The sequence below is a fragment of the Glossina fuscipes genome, unplaced genomic scaffold (assembly GCF_014805625.2).
Source record: "Glossina fuscipes isolate IAEA_lab_2018 unplaced genomic scaffold, Yale_Gfus_2 73, whole genome shotgun sequence".
NCBI lineage: Eukaryota > Metazoa > Arthropoda > Insecta > Diptera > Glossinidae > Glossina > Glossina fuscipes.
In genome coordinates, this window is record NW_023998436.1 from 2,128,328 (window position 1) to 2,146,760 (window position 18,433).

At 33.9% G+C, this 18,433-nt stretch overlaps 2 long non-coding RNA genes across 2 annotated transcripts; both read left to right on the forward strand.

The window, feature by feature from the left end:
• Positions 1–10,507: 10,507 nt before the first annotated feature.
• Positions 10,508–15,473, forward strand: LOC119638151. Its single transcript, XR_005247383.1, has 2 exons — positions 10,508–10,585; positions 15,399–15,473. It is a non-coding gene; the product is annotated as an uncharacterized LOC119638151 (long non-coding RNA).
• Positions 10,798–14,942, forward strand: LOC119638152. Its single transcript, XR_005247384.1, has 2 exons — positions 10,798–11,143; positions 14,862–14,942. It is a non-coding gene; the product is annotated as an uncharacterized LOC119638152 (long non-coding RNA).
• Positions 15,474–18,433: the final 2,960 nt, after the last annotated feature.

Sequence of the window (18,433 nt, forward strand, 5' to 3'; positions counted from 1 at the left end):
TGAAGTCGAAATGAGAAAATACTAATAACATATACCTTGTTAGGTAGTCATTGAAGCTGATAAAATCATAATTTAAGAGCTTATGCAAATTAATGGAAAATAAAATTGAGTTTCCTTTCATTTCTTAGCATCCCATTATAATATCCATAAATATATCATAGCCATTTTTTTTTATTTTTCTTAAATATTCAAAGGAAAATATTGGAATTTTGTTGTTTTCATCACCGAAGGATGAGGGACATATGCATGTTGGCAAAACGTTTGCAACGCTCAGAAGGAAGCTTCAGAAACTCAACGGTCAGCATCAAATTCGAAATCGTTTTAAGCGTGTCCGTCTGTCCGTCTGTTTGAAGTCTGTTATAAACATTCTTCTGTTCGCAAAAATGCAGCTCTGGACTTCAAATTTGGCAGGAGCATTGAAAGTTCTTGCATGCAGATTGGTATTGCAAATGGACCAAATCGGTAGAAGGACACACCCATAGCACCATCTCTATATTTCAAGCGTAATAAATAATTGTTTATTTGCTCACTACTCATAAACTAATGCAGCAAAATCTACAACAATTTTAACGTATATTATATGGGCGATGCTGTAGTGCTGGTAGTGGGGAATAATAAAACACGTGTACTCAGTACTTTAATGCATCAAAATTTGATTTTTTTTTTCTGTACTTTTATATCGCGGAGAAGGAAACATTGAAAACCCCATAATATATAGAAATTCTCGTTCACTTTTACGCTCGGAATGCACGTAAAAATATCCGCTTGTTAATTTGTCCGGCTGTCCAACTATATGGTATCTCCAGTACGCTTTTTCAAAAAAGAAAATATCGCTCACAAATTTGCAAACGTCTATACAACCAAAAGTGAGAACCTCTTCGCTTTCATTGGTCATAAGCTTTTGCTCCTTGCCCACAAACTACAAAGTAAGACTATGTAAAGTTCTACAAAATTATTTTCCAAATATAGAAAAAATCAGCCACTCCCATCGAATTTATATTTTCTACTTTTCATTTTTTTTTTTTTTTTTTTTTTTGCATCTTCCATAGGATAACTGTGATAGGTATAATAGATTCGGTCGCAATCGAATATAATTATCCTACCTGTTATTATAAAACGATATAAAATCTTAGAAATTGAAGGCAATTTAACATAAAATTCAATAACTTTTAAATTTATATAAAAACATCATAAAGAAACGAATCGGAATTAAAAATGAATATGCTATGCAATATCATTTATATTCCGTGTAAAAAGTATCCGGAATTCTTACATGAAAACCTTATTTAACCAGTTTTAAAATGCTTCCTTTCTTTGCAAGGCAATTTCATTAGCGCTTGTTCAATGCCGCCACATTTCGTCACATCAAAGGATAGCATAAATGACATCACAGATCATTTAAAGAAACCTTAAAATGAAATTAGAATGAAATCTATTGGAGAATATATTGTAGAGGTAGTCGTCCGCCACGTTGTTCCCTTATTGTGCTCTGCCATATATCTTTTCGAGATTAGACATTTATCGCCCTCCATAGCCTTACGCCGCCTTTTCCCAGTGAAACCATTATAACAAGTCAACATGGCGTGTACATATGCATATGTATACATCTGTATACAGTGTTCAATAAAAATACTTATCAAAAGACTTATCACGTTGTACATCAGACCTGATTCAACCCAATAAAACATTTCACATTACGGCATGGTTTGATTTTCGTTCTTCTAGCTGCGACAATCTCTCCTCTCGTGTACGTAACTATGCATATATTTTTTTGTGGACCAAATTGTACGAATATACTTTGATTTGGGTTTTCTAAAAAGCAGTGTTTCCTGCCTGGATTGTTGCAAATCGTTTTTGGCTGCCTCAAAATCGGATATAAAAACTTATCATATCGTCACAAAATTCCCTTAAACAAAGCGAAACTTTACAAATTAAGCACAACAGTGTTTAACTGTAAGCAATTTTCACACCCGCCTCCATCATATTACTATTTGTTTGCATCGATCGCTTAAGCATTTTGCTAGGCAACGCGTAAATAGGAAGAAAAGTAGCTCGCTTTATTAGACGAATGATTCTTCTAGAAGCGAATTCACAAAGTGTTAAAGAGATGGGAGAAATGTATACCTACCTATCAACGGATTATATTATACTTTCGATAAAATGTCTTTTACTTAGTAGTAGTATTTTTAAAAATTCGCCCAGATGATCTCTTTAGAGCAGGGAGATTGGATGCATGTGCTTGGAAAAGTCCGATACAACTTTTAGCGATTTCCTCTACCAGATACAACAAGAGAGGCTTAACATGTAAAAATATACTACTTGGCCGCCACACGCCTTAGTAATGGCAAGGGTATCTCCTGCCCACTCAGATTTCTCTGTCTACATCTCCAAAGAATATTAAGAAAAATCACAAATCCGCCTCCCCCCTTTAGCTGTGCGGGTGTGCCCGCTGCTCACATTGCTCGGCAAGTCGCACGAGCGGCAAAAGTATTTGTAGTCACTTTCTCTCTCTTCTCCCCAACTCAAATTTCTCCCTCTGTGAACCGTATCGTTCCTAATAACGATGATGTCTACTTGACGGCAGTACTCCACAGAAAGGCAATATTCGTGGCAAAATGAAAAAGTTTTCTTACTGCAGAAGTTCCGTTCGTTAATTTAAGGCGTATTAGTATTTCTAAGTTGGCTCCATTTTCACAGAAAGCTATCTCGTCTTTTAAACCGTAAGTTCGGATTGAAAGCATGGAGATTTTTATAAATAAACCATTGTGGCCAGTTGAATACTTAATAAGGGAATTCATTCTTCGGGGTAGACCTCGTAATACTAATTCGGTAACTCGTTCTTTTACTTTAATTTACTAAAATGTTAGCGCCCTAAAGTCAAAAATTCGCTTTACTTTCCCAAATTCAGTGAATGCGGACTTGTACTGTTTAGCTCTCACTGAAATCTGGTTAATTTCGTCAAAAAATTTTCCAGGTTTTTAGAACGAATCAATTGATTTGCACTGGTGGTGGTGTTTCAATTACCACATCTGCTTCGGTCACGTCCTATTCAATTGAATTCCCTGCTCCTCCTGATGTTGAATTTTTTGCCATTTCGGCAAAAATTGCCAATAAACAGTTACTTGCTTCGTAAACGTAACATGCTCCTACATTCCCCCAAATGCGGATATCACCATTTATAAGAAATATGCTGCCCTCATTTGTGATGTGACCGAAAAGTGTAAACCTAATGATATGGTCATAGCGTTAGAGGATTTTAATTTTCCACAAGTCACTTGATATAGAAACAAGATATAATTTTTGTGTTCTATAATAAAAATAAGAATTGTGTTATACGATGTGGTGTAGAATATTTAATGGTCGACCTTTCCCGGCCATAATGTTCTTACTTGTTGTTTATTAACTTATTACATTCTTGAAAATTTTATGCCTTAATAATAATCCGAGATTCGATTTAAATCCAATATACTTCATGTAATCCAGTTGATGAAGTATTTATTTTATTTTTATTACTCAAGTTGTTGCAGTAAATGATGATTATCCGAAACAATACATTTTCGTAGTTCAACTATGAAAAGATTTTTTTATATGATAATTACACCGTTAAAGTAACTTCTAATGCTACTTCACTTTATATTTATGTTGAAAATTTATGAAATGAAATGAATGAATGAGCTTGAGTTGAATTAAGATATGCAATGAAAGAAAGAAGAAATGAGCAATTAAAGAAAGAAATTGAAACCAATTAGATTTACGAAAAGCAAGCGAGACAGTTGTAGTCAGCAGTGATAGAATCTTTTATATCCAACATATTTATCTTAAAAAATAGAAAACTTAAAGTACACGTAGCTTCTATCGATAGTAGTTGTTATAGTATAAGCCTAAAGGTAAAAGTTCGCAATAGATGTTCTTAGATTATGCTGTACACGAAACACGCCCTCACGTCGATTTTGCTACAACTTGCGAGCAAGCGTTTTCGACATTTTCTTCAAATTCGAATTTCAATTACTGTGACCGGGAAAATGTTCTCTATGGACGGACAGGCGGACACGTCAGCAGGTGGACGGTACCTGAATTGCCTTCAAATTTGATTATGTTCACAAATATATGTGCTGTGAATATGAATTTCATTTTGGTAACCTTTTTTAAGCGAAAATCGTCGAAAGGCTTAGTTGTGATGGGATGTTTCTCTAGCGAGGAAGTTCTGATTATGTAAAACTTCCCTACTCAATCTCTATCTTCTCAGTCGGACATATTAGAGTTGTTTTTTTTTTTTTTTTTTTTTTAGGAATATGATCAACCACTTAGAGGATGTCTCCTAATCATGTAACACGGTGACGATCCGGAAAGAAGTAAGGAACGACAAAGATGCAGGGAGACAGTAGCCGCATACTAATGAGTATGTGCCCAACCGATAAGCGTTATGCCTTTGCAGACTAGACACTTGACTGCACTGTGCTTTGAACCAGAGACCACTAACTTGACATCCGAAAGTCGAGAAGGAAAGGTGTTGTCATCATTTAGCCATCAGTAAACCATGATCGTTGAATGAAAATTTCACTCACTCAAGCGTGCGGCAACAGTATATAACTGGTAGAAATAATTCCTTGTTGTTCGCTTTTTCTTATGAAAACGAGACTCTTTTCAAGAAAATAGAATCACTACATTCACGTGTTTCATATCTGGTCCGATGTTCCCTGTAGAGTTGTAAGGAGCAGTTGAATGATACGCGTCTTTATTAACTAATGATCATACGCACGCTCTAATGCCGAGCGGTGATTCGATCAATTCTTTAGGGATATTACACTGGAAAGTTCGTGACTGCCTCCGATTTTGGTTTTTAAAGGGTAGAAAACAGAAAAAATCATCCACGCCCACCCAGTATTATGGAGTACGAAAATGTAGTTTTTTTACAATGGTAATGTTGCGAAAATGCCGTTTAGTCGTTTTTCGCAGCAACAAAATTAAAGAAAGGAAAAGAAGTAAAAACATTACAGTCGGGTAAGGCCGGCCATTAAATACCCTACACAGCTTTCTCTAACGCAATTTTAATTTTTATTATAGCACACAAAAACTATGTCTTCTTTTTATATAAAGGCAAATGTTTCATGCTTATATTTGTGGGGAAGTGGGCCCAAAACGCAACCTAATGTAGTACAAGTTTAATCTTTACGTAGAACCGGATCAAAAAATAGGCGTAGATCGTCGAAATTTTTACAGTTCATTTTGGAATGAAATTACTTTTATGTGGCAATTTCCATCACCACGTGTTAAAACTCTTCTGCTCTACAAATTTCGTGAAAATCCTTATTAGGGTGGGATCCAAAATAGGTCGAGATGGCCCAAATTTGGTACAGTTAATTTTTTTTATGTTAAATTACTATTATGTTATAATTTTGATCAGATTTTGTCGGATGAACTTTAGTTTTCTTTTTATGCGAGGGGGCTCAATATTATCCCAGCCGGTCGAAAGTTTTCATACCAATTTATCCAATTTTGTCGACAAATTTTGAAAATTGCAATTTATCCACACGCAACCACTTTTCGGAATAGAGAGCAATCGAGAAAGTGGGCTGATGCGAACCATTTTCAATTGTGTTCTCCCTTGGTCAAAACAGCAGTGTACCAAATTTCATCGAAATATCTAAAAAATTGCGATCTGTAGCTTGAACACAAGTTTACATGGACAAACATCAGACGAACGGATAAGCTTAGATCAATTTAATCACGATTCGGAATCGATCGGTATAATAAAAGGTAGGTGTACCTTAAGCCCTTCTGCATGTTACATACGGCCGCGCTAACTTCATTTAACCTGTACCACAAGTGTTGTAGGGTGTAAAAATCAAGTGCACATTCATGGCGCGTCATGCAGCTGGTCACTGACGAAAAAAATTAACAGCGATTGGCAAAAATTTAGCGGAAAATACGGATTAACGGATTAAAAATGTCGCAAACACGATAACTTGCTTGTAAGAGAGTATATAAGGACAATATTTGAGACAGTCGAAGACAGTGGTAAGTGTATCGGGTCAGTCGAAAAGCATATTTAAGTCAAGAATGTTGTTGTAAAAATGAGTAAGTACTGCTTCTAAAAATTATAAATTAAATCTGTGCTGTTCACGATCTAGTGACGCGAACTTTGTCAAGTAGTACAAAAAGAGCATTAAGTGTGTGCGGTTGTGTGCGTATATATGCGTGTACACAACATCCAGAAAGACTTGATCTTTCACTTGTTGACTTGATCTAAGCATTTCTGTCCCTCTGATCACTCTTGTGTTGTTGCGGTCAACTTGCAGGCCATCATTTTTAAGATATTTTCGAGAAATTTGATATACTGACTTGTTCTGGCTATTGAAAATATTTCAAATCGGACCACTTCCTGTGTGACGTTTAGTTAATGCTGGACGGTGACTCGCTATAGTGTTCTTACTTGCTTATTTACGAAATAAATTTTAAATCACTAAACACTAGAAAGCTACGAATTTTAATCGCATCCATTTCGATTTATCATTTTTGCATTGAGTGTATCACAGCAATTTGCAAATTGCATTGAGTCTTCAAGTTTCTACGATACGACTGAATATTAATAGTCTGTGATATTTTTCATCAAATTATCTTTTCGCATTGCTAATAGGAAGTGAATCATATGAAGAGTAAGTAGTAAGTAATGCATTTTAAAATTTCTCATTTCTAACTAAATTTAATTCTACAAATTTTAATTTTCCCCTTTTTACTCCAAATGGAAATAGATGTCAAGTAAAGCAGAGCGTGCAAGCATAAAATCTAAAAGACCTAAATATTAACGCAAACAAAAATAAACAAAAAAAAAAAAAAAAAAGAATGAAAAAAGGAAAAGGAACTCAGCCTTTTCATATGCAAATATGTCTGGAAATGGGGGAGAAAATCATTCATAAAATGATTGTTAAACTGTAGTATGAATGCTTTCGATATGCAAATGTACTGCATGCTGGTCATTGTGACTAAAAATTTAAATGGAAATTCACATTGTTCACATTCCCTGTACACATTCATTCTTCTTCACTTTTTCTCTTATTTCTTTCTTTCTCTTTTCTACCTTGAATGGCCGCAATCTAATGCTATACTATATTGTAAGAGGACAAAAGTAAACACAAATGCATAAACAGCTTTTAACATCTAAAAGGACTTTGCGGACTTAAAATAAACAAATATTTGCTAGTGTCAGCGATTGCGACATACAGATATTAGTACATTACGGTATCGTACGAATCTAGAATCTTGCTTAAATGCAACAAATCGTTGAAACGTATTAAATGATTCCAGATGATTTTTATCACCCATCGACACTTCGATACGTGCATAATGAAAAAAAAATTTCTTCCACAAGTTAATGATGATGATGATGATGACATTTGTTATTAGGATAATTTTAGGATTTTTTTGGAAATTAAAAAATATCATTATTATATATGTAGTGGGTGTGGACCAGGGGCAAACAACAAATTCCAATTCCAGTTATGAGTGCATGAAAATAGTCGGCCAGAGTGACCGAGTCGATATGAATCGCAATTAACAAATCCGTATCTGCGGGTTCGAATCTCAGGGTAGGTAGGGTTTACTTTGGCTGTAGTGAGTGTTCCTTCGGTAAAGCCATAACCCTTACGGAGTGGGCCACACCGACCCAGACCGCCCACGTCCCTGCATCTTTCATTTTCTTTACTTCGTCTTCTTTCTGGCCGTGATTGGTGATATAAAAAAAAAAAAATCCCAATGATGACGACAGATTTAAGACCGGAAAGGAAGCCTAGGAACCTGGTCTCAGTAAAGAGATATCGAATTAAGAGAGCTGGTCAAATCAAGAAAAGCTATCGTTTATGTTTCAATAAATCAGATTAAAATTTGAAAGTAAAGAGGAGAGACGAGGGAATGGTACGACAAACCAAGTTTTTCATGGATAACTGTAGTCACCCAAAGTGCTTGCATTGTCTTATCCTAGAAAATTTTCTATAATATTCGCGTATGGACCCTTCACGAAGCATGCAGATGCAATACAGTAGACTGCCCTATAATACGCGTACGTAAAAGACAGAAAAAATTGCGGCCATGTTCATATAGTACGCTACAAGAGGATTCGTACTACTCGGTAAAAGAATGAAAAAGTTATTCGGAGTTATTTTATTTCTTTCGTTTTCTATCTTTAAAGAAAAAGCATTTATTAGTTAATGGTACGCAAAAGTTGTTGTCCCGTGTAGTCTATTTATTAAAGAAATTTATCTTAAATATAACAAGTAAATCAATTAATTTAGGCCGTGAACAGTCCATATGTTTACGTAACCTAAAAGGCTTGTACAAGACGGATTCGTGTAAAACAAAACCAGTCACTTTGTTATCGGGACTTATAGTGTACTTTATAAAATTGTGTAGTTGTCGATAGTGGTGTCTCTCCATAGGCATCCTTTCATTGTGTGCTCGGTTCAAGGCTATTTGATAAAAGCAGGTTTTCCACGTGTTTTTGTGTTCAAGCTGCAGACCTAAATGTTTCGAATAATTGTACTTTGTCGACCACTATTCGACGCCCTATTCTGAAAAGTCGTTATATGGGGAAATATCGCAATTTTAAAATTTTCTTGGCAAAAGTGGCTAAGTAGTAATACTTCAGCGTTTTCAATTGGTATGAAAACTTCGGACCGGCTGGGGCAAAAAGTTCATACGATAAAAAGATGTAATTTTCAATGAAAATCATATCTTTTAACTGTACGAAATTTGGACCATCTCTGCCTATTTTTTTGGATCCTACGCTAATGAGGATCTTCGGGAAAATGGCTTCTTTTTAGAGCAAAAAAGGCAGAGTTTTAATACGTGGCGATGAAAATTAAGCCATTATTGGATCCTGGCTTATGTAAGGATTTAACTTGTATTAGATTAGGTTGCATTTTGGGCACCCTTCCCAATAAATATGCAGACGAGAAATGTGACTTTATATAGAAACAAGATATAATTATTGTGTTCTATAATAAAAATAAGAATTTAGTTAGGGTATTCAATGGTCGGTCTTGACCGACTATAATGTTCTTACTTGTTTCTTATTACCTTGCAAGGCATATGAGCGAGTTAATGTGGAATAAATATTTGCAAAATTACGGCAGGCATGTGAGTTAATTAACAAACTAAGCGGAATGTAACAGTGTTTAGTGCATCTCAATAACTCGCAAGAAATTTCCTGCAGCTTAATATGGAAAGCATAAACTTAGCTTATTGCTTTGCCTATAAATTCTCGAAAATTAGAAGTTAATTACAATTAATGGTTCAAAGTTATGATGCCTCAGTATCGGGGAAATAATTGATTGCTGCTGTAATTTTGATTTACAGCCGATAGCAGAATAGTATTTTCATACGTTATTTTTGTTGATAGAAGACTTGAAAGGATGACAATTATTATTTACAAAGTCTAAACTACAAAAATACGCATATAAACAGGTCAATGATTTCCGTAAAAAGCGGTACACGCGATAGTAGGTGAACTTGCGTATCTAAGTGTGTTTGTACGTCTCGGTGTGTGTGTTTTTGGACGAATATCGAACAATGTTAAAGCCTCTAGCCATTTACATAAATTCAATGTGCAACAATGTTTTCGCATAACTAAAGATGACAGCTTGAGCATTTAACTGTTTACGGTATGAATTTTTTTCGTTTCACTTTTTTCGAAATATATTGCGCATGCCAGCTAGTTTGAAAAAAATATATATTAAAGCGTTACCAGATCCGCGCTTAATTTATATATCAATTGTTAAAGTCATTAAATAAATAGTATAAAAAATCAAAAAAAAAAATATATATATATATATATATATATATAACTGATTAATTAATAGATGCAGGAATAAATAGAAAATGAAAACACTATAGTGGGACTTGGACCAACATAAACATCACACTACGGTTATTCATAGAATGACTTTTCAAACTAAGTTGCTAGTTGTTGAAAATTGAAGGTAAAAGTGGCCCGATCCAAAGCATTTTCCATAGCATTTGCCCTTGGGTCAAAGCACGCCAATGTATCGAATTTCAACAAAATATCTCATAACTTGCGACCTATAAGTTGAATACAAGAAAACGAGATGGACGGATGGTTAGATGGACGAACAAACTTACATTTACAATATAAAGTAAAAGGTGAGTCTATTTTCAGTACTTAGGGACGATACATGCATCCGCGCAAACTTAATATACTAGTGTATCGCAAGTGACCTGAGGTATTAAGCGAAAAATTTCAAGTCAATGATAGTAAGAGTGAAACGACAAACTGCAAGTAAATTATAACAAAAGTATAAATTTTTAAAAGGTATGGTAACTTTTTGTCATTCTCTTTCTCTCTGTCTCTCTCTCTCTCTATATATATCCCATGTCTCTCTCGCTGGATGCTTGTAACTCTGTTTTTCGAAAATGTTTCCCGTAAAGCTAAAATTAAACACATAATCAATTTCCCCTCATAATTGACTAGCAACCCGATGAATACCGCAAATAATTATTAAATTTGAGCTCAGTCAAATATGGTCCAGAGTGGCGGCAGCATCCCGGGCATGCAAACGTATTTAATAATAATGTAAGAAACTAATCAAAGTGTTGATGTGTTAGCTAGTGCGGCAAGCTGACACCCCACTCACTGACTATTCAAATAGACAGTAGATTTATTTACTTTTTTTTTTTATATCCTTGCCAAAAAATAAAGGAAAAATATTAAAAAGATATTAATTGAAAAGAGTTCAAAAAAAAAAATAAAAAATAAATATATATATATATATGTATATGTACATATATGTATCAAGTTTTTTGCAAAAAAACAACAAGTAGATAAAATGTAACTGAAATTAATAAAGAAACATGAACGAATCAAGAGTTATATGGCAAATAGTTACATAAGCCATGAAAAAATACATTTAAGTGCTTTGTAACGTGAATGGAAAATATTAGAGGGAAAAAGGAAAGCATTAACAATGATGATAAGAAAGAAAGCGGATTATGATATTAGCAGACAATATCACATGCATGTAAAAAACTGCTTAACATGTATGCAGACACAACTACCGAGCATTGAAATTTTTTGAATTTGAAAAAGAATTGTTTGTTGGTGTAAATGAAGACATAAAAAAAATCTTTCAATGTATGCGTGTTAATACCCAGTATTGTACATAAACAAGAACTATTAATTAGAACAACAATTTTGCAACATTATGATATTTATCATTGGACTTTTTTTTATTTCTCACTACATACTTTGTAATTATCATAAACAGCATTCGTTGATTTGTACAATTTTGTTTGTTTGTTTTTTTCCTTTTTTTTTTTTTTTTTTTAATTACAACGAAATCGCTTAGATTAGGTCAATTAATCGATATTATTAAACAAAAAAATTAATAAATAAATAAATGAAATCCTATTTAGAAGTAATTAAAATTTTATTCCACGTTCTTTTACGTTATTAAAACGTTCGACCTCCCATTGCAATGCCTGCCTATAAATTATATTTTTATGTAATGCTATCTATTATAGATCGAATTTTTCTTTTCGGTACTCTTGGTACGCCGCTTGGTAGTACAAGGCATATTAAATTTATGCGTATGTGTAACAAAAAAGTGACTTAAGATATATGGGACTTTTATTCATAATCAATTCAGAGACATTCGCCGAATCGAATCAAATTCTTCTGTTCATTCTATTCAAGCTTGTACTTTTCATAATGATTCGCGTTGCTCTCTTTTACAATTTATACAAAAGACTCGTAGTGATAGGAGCGGCACAAAAAAAAAAATAGATGATTACCTAGACGGACGGATGGACAAAAATCAAAGTGACGCAAACTGACAGGTACGCTTAGACAGACCAGCTGGTGAACAGACAAGTTGAAGTATATAAAAAAAGCGAACGATCAAACGCTTCGTCGAATTTTCTTTATTTCGCCTTTTAACCTCAATCTTTGCCTTGTTGGAAATTTCAACAAGAAACCGCATAGATATATGAAAAGAAGGGCGCAATCAACGGACGACGTGACAAAGAGACTGACGCAGGCACCTTTATATGGGTGAAATAATGGAAAGCCAAAAATGACGGGCGGTCAGACAGCTGACTGCCACATTGAGTCATGGAAAAATCCGCAAAACAGCGATGGAAAATTAGGCGAAGCGAGGAAATGAACAGACGTTAGAGAAAACGAGCAGGAAATTAGTTAGGAGAGAGAAGGGCACAGATCGATGTTCGTAGGGAACTGATCAAAAAAAAAAAAAAAAAGTAGCAGACACATGAACGGGCAGAGCATAGAGAAAAGCAAAGAGAAATAGTTGAAGAAATAGATCATGAGAAGAATAGTTATTCGATTACTCCACCCATCAACCAAACATCAGAAGAGTAAGCAACGATGGACGTATGTGAAGACTCAAGGAATAAGAAACACGGTGCAGACAGTGATGAGGGCGAATGACGAGAAAAAGTTATAAAAGCGACTGGATAAAAAACGGGAAGACCGATGAACAGCCAAAGAGGGAGGTGGGGAGAAGGAAGAGAGCAGTGGCAGTTTACCAATTAAAAAAATAGAAAGGCAGAAAAAAAGTAAGCATTATTAAGGAATTAAAAAATACAAGACAGATGAACTGCCAGCACAACGAAAAAGGGGATCAAAGAGAACAAAACCAGGACAGGCAAAAATGTAGAGAAAGGAAAAGTAGATACCGTTGGAACAACTTTCCAATTATTAGGACGATCGAAGGTCATAGAAGGAAGAAGGAACAGAATCTTTCGTAGATATAAAAAAAGAAAAAGCCTAAATAGATAGATTAGCAGAAAACGCAGAGGTTAAGTAGGCGGAACGATAGGCATGTAAATAAATAATAAAAAGAAGAAATCACGTAAGAAAATTTGAAGAAAAATGCAAAGGAAGTAACAGAACAAAATTCTAATCATCTATAATGTGGAGAGGACGCAGTTGATTTCTTCTATTTTTAATATACAAGTTTTTGTTGTAGGCGTGTCCTTTGAAAATCTCAAGTCAATGCCAAGTTCTTTTGCCAATTGTAGCCCATATCTTTATGAGAAAAAAACAGTTTTTCATTTCCTTTTGAAAAATGGAGGTAATCTCAGTTTATTTGTTGCTGTGAGCGTCTCCCTCGACCAATTTGGTCCATTTTCAATATCAACCAACGGGTAAGCATTTTAAGCGTTTTTGTCAAATTTGAAGTCGAAAGTTTCGTTTTTGTCGCCAGGAGAACATTTACAACAGACATTACACAGACAGACAAACGAACATGCTTAAGCCGATTTAGAATTTGATGCTAATCAAGAATAATCAAAAGTTTGTTAACTATCTAATACTCGCTTCGAAGCGTTGCAAACGTTTTGCTAAACCGAATATGCCCACCCATCCTTCGATGATGGGTATAAAAGCATATGCAAGAACAAATAGTTGCGTAAGCAAATCGACAAAATCCACAAGTAGACACGCAAAGTTGTAAACAGCTGAATGGACCCCGAGACATATAAGTTTAATAATGTTCTTACCCACATTTATGGCGTTGAAAAGCATTAACACACAACACTAATGCCCTCCATTCATCCTCGCGTAGCAACTAATCTAAATAAAAGACAACAAGAAATCATGTGTAATTCTACCTCTCGCTTTGTATCGATTATTACTTACATATATTAAACAACTAATGGCATTTGTAACCCCTAACCTAAATGTATACACATTCTTAAAAGATACATAAAACTCAAACAATTTATTTCAACATTATAGTCTTCAATATCTTTGCGTTTCAAGCATTACGTTACTTATACACTTAAATATTTAGTCAAGTTAAACAAAAAAATATCCATTTCTATAGAATGCGGTTAAAGAAAACTAAAAAGTCGTTAACTGATTGACAGCTTATGTAGAAATTTATTGTTAAAACACTTAAGGTTGCATTTGTACAGATTTGTTGCATTGCATCCAAGAGAAGATAAGATGGACAGAAGGACAGACAAGTTTAGATCGATTTAGAAAGTGATTCTGAGTCTATCTCAAGTCCTTCTTGATGTTGCACACATCCATAAAAAACTTAATGTATTTTTGCATCAAATATGGTATGGGGTATAAACAATTGAGAATTTAACCTATTCACTATTCTTCATTCTCTACATTAAAAAGAAAAAAAATTTCAGTATATTTAGTGATGGCGGGTATGAAAAATTCGTTATGAACTATAAGGTTAATTGTCAATTGCTTGAAATTTGAAAACATTCATTTAGTTGCGAGCATAGACTATGCGAACGTAATACTGTCATTACTGTGGTTTTTGCTATTTCTAGTACAACGTCATGTAAGCACTTGTAATGAGTACGCGATATAATCCAACAAAATGTACAAAAGTATGTCACCTTATGTTAACCTTAGTTGCAATTCACCTTGTTACATCTATCTATACTCTGCACAAATACATAGACAAACGCACGCAAACAAATATGCTCAGCAACAAGCCATGTGTACTGTAATTAATTTTATTTCATTTATATCGCTAAACAATGTTAAGGATTAAGAGAATCTCACCCGTCATGTATATATGTATAGAGCGTATATACAGTAAGTTAGAAATGCAGAATATATTGTTTAATATCATTTGACGTTTGAAGATCATTCTAAGTGATTTCAAATTAAATTTCAATGAAAAGTGAAAAGTTTTTGTATAAAAAAATTCATCTCCTCAAAGCAAAATACTTTCTCTATAAATAGATAGCTTAAAAAGATAGTTAATTATGCGGTTTACTAATGCATATAATGGATGTTGAATGAGTGCAACGGTAAAATGGCTTAATAAATTTTTCAATTTTCTTTTTTTTTTTCTGTTCAGAATTCAGTTAAAGTCTTCAAACTTTAATGAACTAACTCTGAAAAAATAACTTGATATTAAATTAAAAAAAAAAAAAAAAAACAAGAAAAAAGCAAATTATTAATAAACATTTTCAAAGAATATGATTTTTAAATAACATTCGACTTTTTTTTTATTATACCCAAGTGCTTATACCCTTAGTGCTTAATAATGGTAAACAGTGTAATACAAAGGGTGAATGAGTGAGCTGATGAAAGTAATAATAAAAAAACGCAAAATTTCACGGTATGCAGACACTATCGCATTACATGAACAGTGAAGAAATGTTGATCGCAATACACCGAATGATGATGTGAACTGGTTTGCATCCATTCCACAAAAAAAAAAAAATTCTCATATAAAGCGTTTGACTATTGAATATCCTGCCCATGAACTAAGAACTAAGAAATAAGTGTAAATGTTGTGTTTTAATTTTTTTTATTTTTTTTATTGTTTTTATTATCTAATTTAAAATTTTGTTTAAATTGCGTCGCTTAATAAACATTTTATTTCAAAAAGATTATGTTGAATACATTAAACAACGTCGCCGCATGGCGTTTAAACAAGAGCGCAGCACGTTTACACAACTTAAAATAAATAGCAACAGTTAAGTTAATGCCTAAAAGTAAGCTACAGAAAATCCAGTGAATTTTAATTCACTGAAGAGCAAAAACAAACACAATGGAAATAACGATGAAGGCGGAGAGAACAACAACAATAACAATTAACTGCCATGTTGATCAACAGCAATAAAAACTCTAAGTAAATTTTTCTCACAGATTTAATAATAACTAACACTAACAATAAGATTAAAAAAAAAAAAAAAATATATATATATATATATATATATTTTTATAAGTAAAACGTTTACACAAATTCTTATTTAAATAAAAATAGAAAGTAATTTGGAAAAGCACTTTATGGAAACAAGTATCCCCAGTTATGTTCTGAACTATTCACTTGCGGTGCACAATATATTAACTTTGTGGGGGTGCACGCAGCATCACTAAAGAGTTAAGTGATAGACTCAGCTTTCATTATACCAATCAATTGAGTCTTATTTTCTGGAGGTGATTGTACAATTGTATTGGTGCGGCACAATTCACTTAAACGCAAAACTACATGAACAGATATCGGACAGACAGACGGGCAGAGAGCCAGAAAGGCAAACAAAAAAGTTTAATTCATTTTAGGAAATGATTGTTACTTGATCGATATAATGAAATGTGTGTCTATCTCTTAAGTCCTTCTGTATGTTACACACATACGTACGAGCACAAAGTTAATATATCCAACATCACAAGTACTGTAGAGTATAAAAAATGAGTTTTTCACAATTTATTTGTATATTGGTCTTCATTGCCCCTATTTGATACTGTTTGCACAGCTTCAGCCCTTTTAATAAATTTACGTATAGCTACGGTAGGCCAAGTGCACGCAGATAAAAGTTGAAAAGGACATGGGTTCGAAAACAATAACTGAGTTTTGATTAAAATCTCTTGCATGAGGAGGAACGAAATTGAAGTTGCAAGCCTACAGCTACAACATTATGAACGCACTTAAGAGATATGTTCGTTCCTCGAGGAAAATTTCAAAAACTTATTTTACAAGCTAGAAGTCTCAGTTTCTTTATTTTGCCATTGCACGAAGGATTAAAATAGTTGTTAGAGGACAGCTTCACCCTTTTAAACAATTTTATAAAGATCATTAGTTTTATTAACGTTTCTTATCATGTGCGTAGCCCTTGAGAACTGATGATGGCGTGACTTCTTTGAATACTTCTTAGTTTTTATTCTTAATCTTTTGATTTGTGTCTTCATCAACATGGTCAAGCATTCGCGAATAATTCCTTGAATCGTTTCCGACGAATCGATTTACGATATGTTCTTTAAAATAAAATCATTAATCAACTTATTTTTTTTATTGTTAAATTCAGTGAGAAAAAAAAATTTAGCTTAAACTAATAGTAGTGTCACGAACACGCTGAACAACAATCTTTAAGGACAGGATATTATTTGCTTAATATTAAGGAGAGGAAATGGGGTCAATCGTCCCAGTTTTCAAGCAATTCGTGACTTCTTGGCGTGGGGAAGAGTATAAGAGTGGGTTGCGTCATTGTATGCACTATTCTTGGATACTTTACTTCTCTCAGCTTGGAAGCCATTCATCATATTTACACTTTACGACTAACATTCGACTAGGCCAACTCTGGTTGTAGGCGCTGATCCTGCGGCCTGCTTCACTCTACATGTAAGATATGGTGTTAATTGTCTCATTTCCTGACTTCTTAATTTTGCGAAAAGGATATCTCAGTTTATTTCCTAATTTTTTGGTTTTTAGAAAAGCCTTGAACAGTTTGTCTCGATTTAAACGCCATCCCTGATTCTTTAACTTGACGAAGACGATATGAGATCAATTGCCTCAGTTTAAGTGTCAAGGCTGAGTGTTGTCACGTTGTTCTTGACAATGGCCCAATGACGCAAGCTTCGATCCGGACGTCTAACAGCCGCAACGTGGATCGAAAACTTCATCGGAATTACAAAATAGTTCGTTAAATTTAAGCGTATCGAAATGTCGATTGAGACTATTTCCAGATTAGTCTTGGAGTTATCTCTCGATAATATTTGTATCAGCTTTCAAATTCACACCTTTTAGAGGCTATTTTTGAATAAGTTTTTCGAACTATCTGCGCGCGTTTTTAGGTGGAAATCGTTCAAATTTCCACTGAAAGTAAACGTACTTCTCTTTAGTGGATATAACCGGTCCATTGTGATCTTTCCAACAGCATGAAAGAACACGGAAGGGCGGACGGAAAATATTAAATAGATTTAAAAATATATATACGTATGACTCTTGGCGGTGTACCAAATTTGTGGCCCGTCAAATTTCCAAATATATAGAAAAATACGATGAGACGGATGGACGGACAACAAGCTTTAAATAGGTTTAAAAACAGTATGCTTTGTGCAATATCTAATAAACACAGTGTACACCCAACTTTTTTTACACGGTTGATGCTTGATCCTAAGAAATCAGTGCAAAACAATATGCAACATATGGAAAATTTGGGGGATATTTTCGCCAAGTTTAAAAAATCGTATGAAATGAAGAAACTCAAAATATTTTTCTATTAAACTATACAAAGAAGGTAGTAATGATATCTATGTTACGTCAAATAAGAAATGGAAATTAGGAATAGAAATCAATTTCCCAACTAATCAACAAACGTGCATTCGATCAAAAATGCTATCATCCCTGAATATATTAGATATGTCTAGCGTAATGATTGAAATGAAGAATTTCGTTCGTTATTAACGGCCAAGTAGTAGTAGAGCAACGTTACTAACGTTTGTGTGGGCATAAACCGATTGACTTCTCACAGACACCCAGGTGTGCCTCAATTGAATGTTTTGTTGCTGTACACATAAGTTTCTATGAGACATGGTCGAAATTAGAATTAAAAAAATTTTTATATATTTTCTTAAATTCGTGGTAAAACAAAAAATTCGTTTGGTGAACCGTGTTATTTCAAAATCTCATAAAAAAAGACCGTG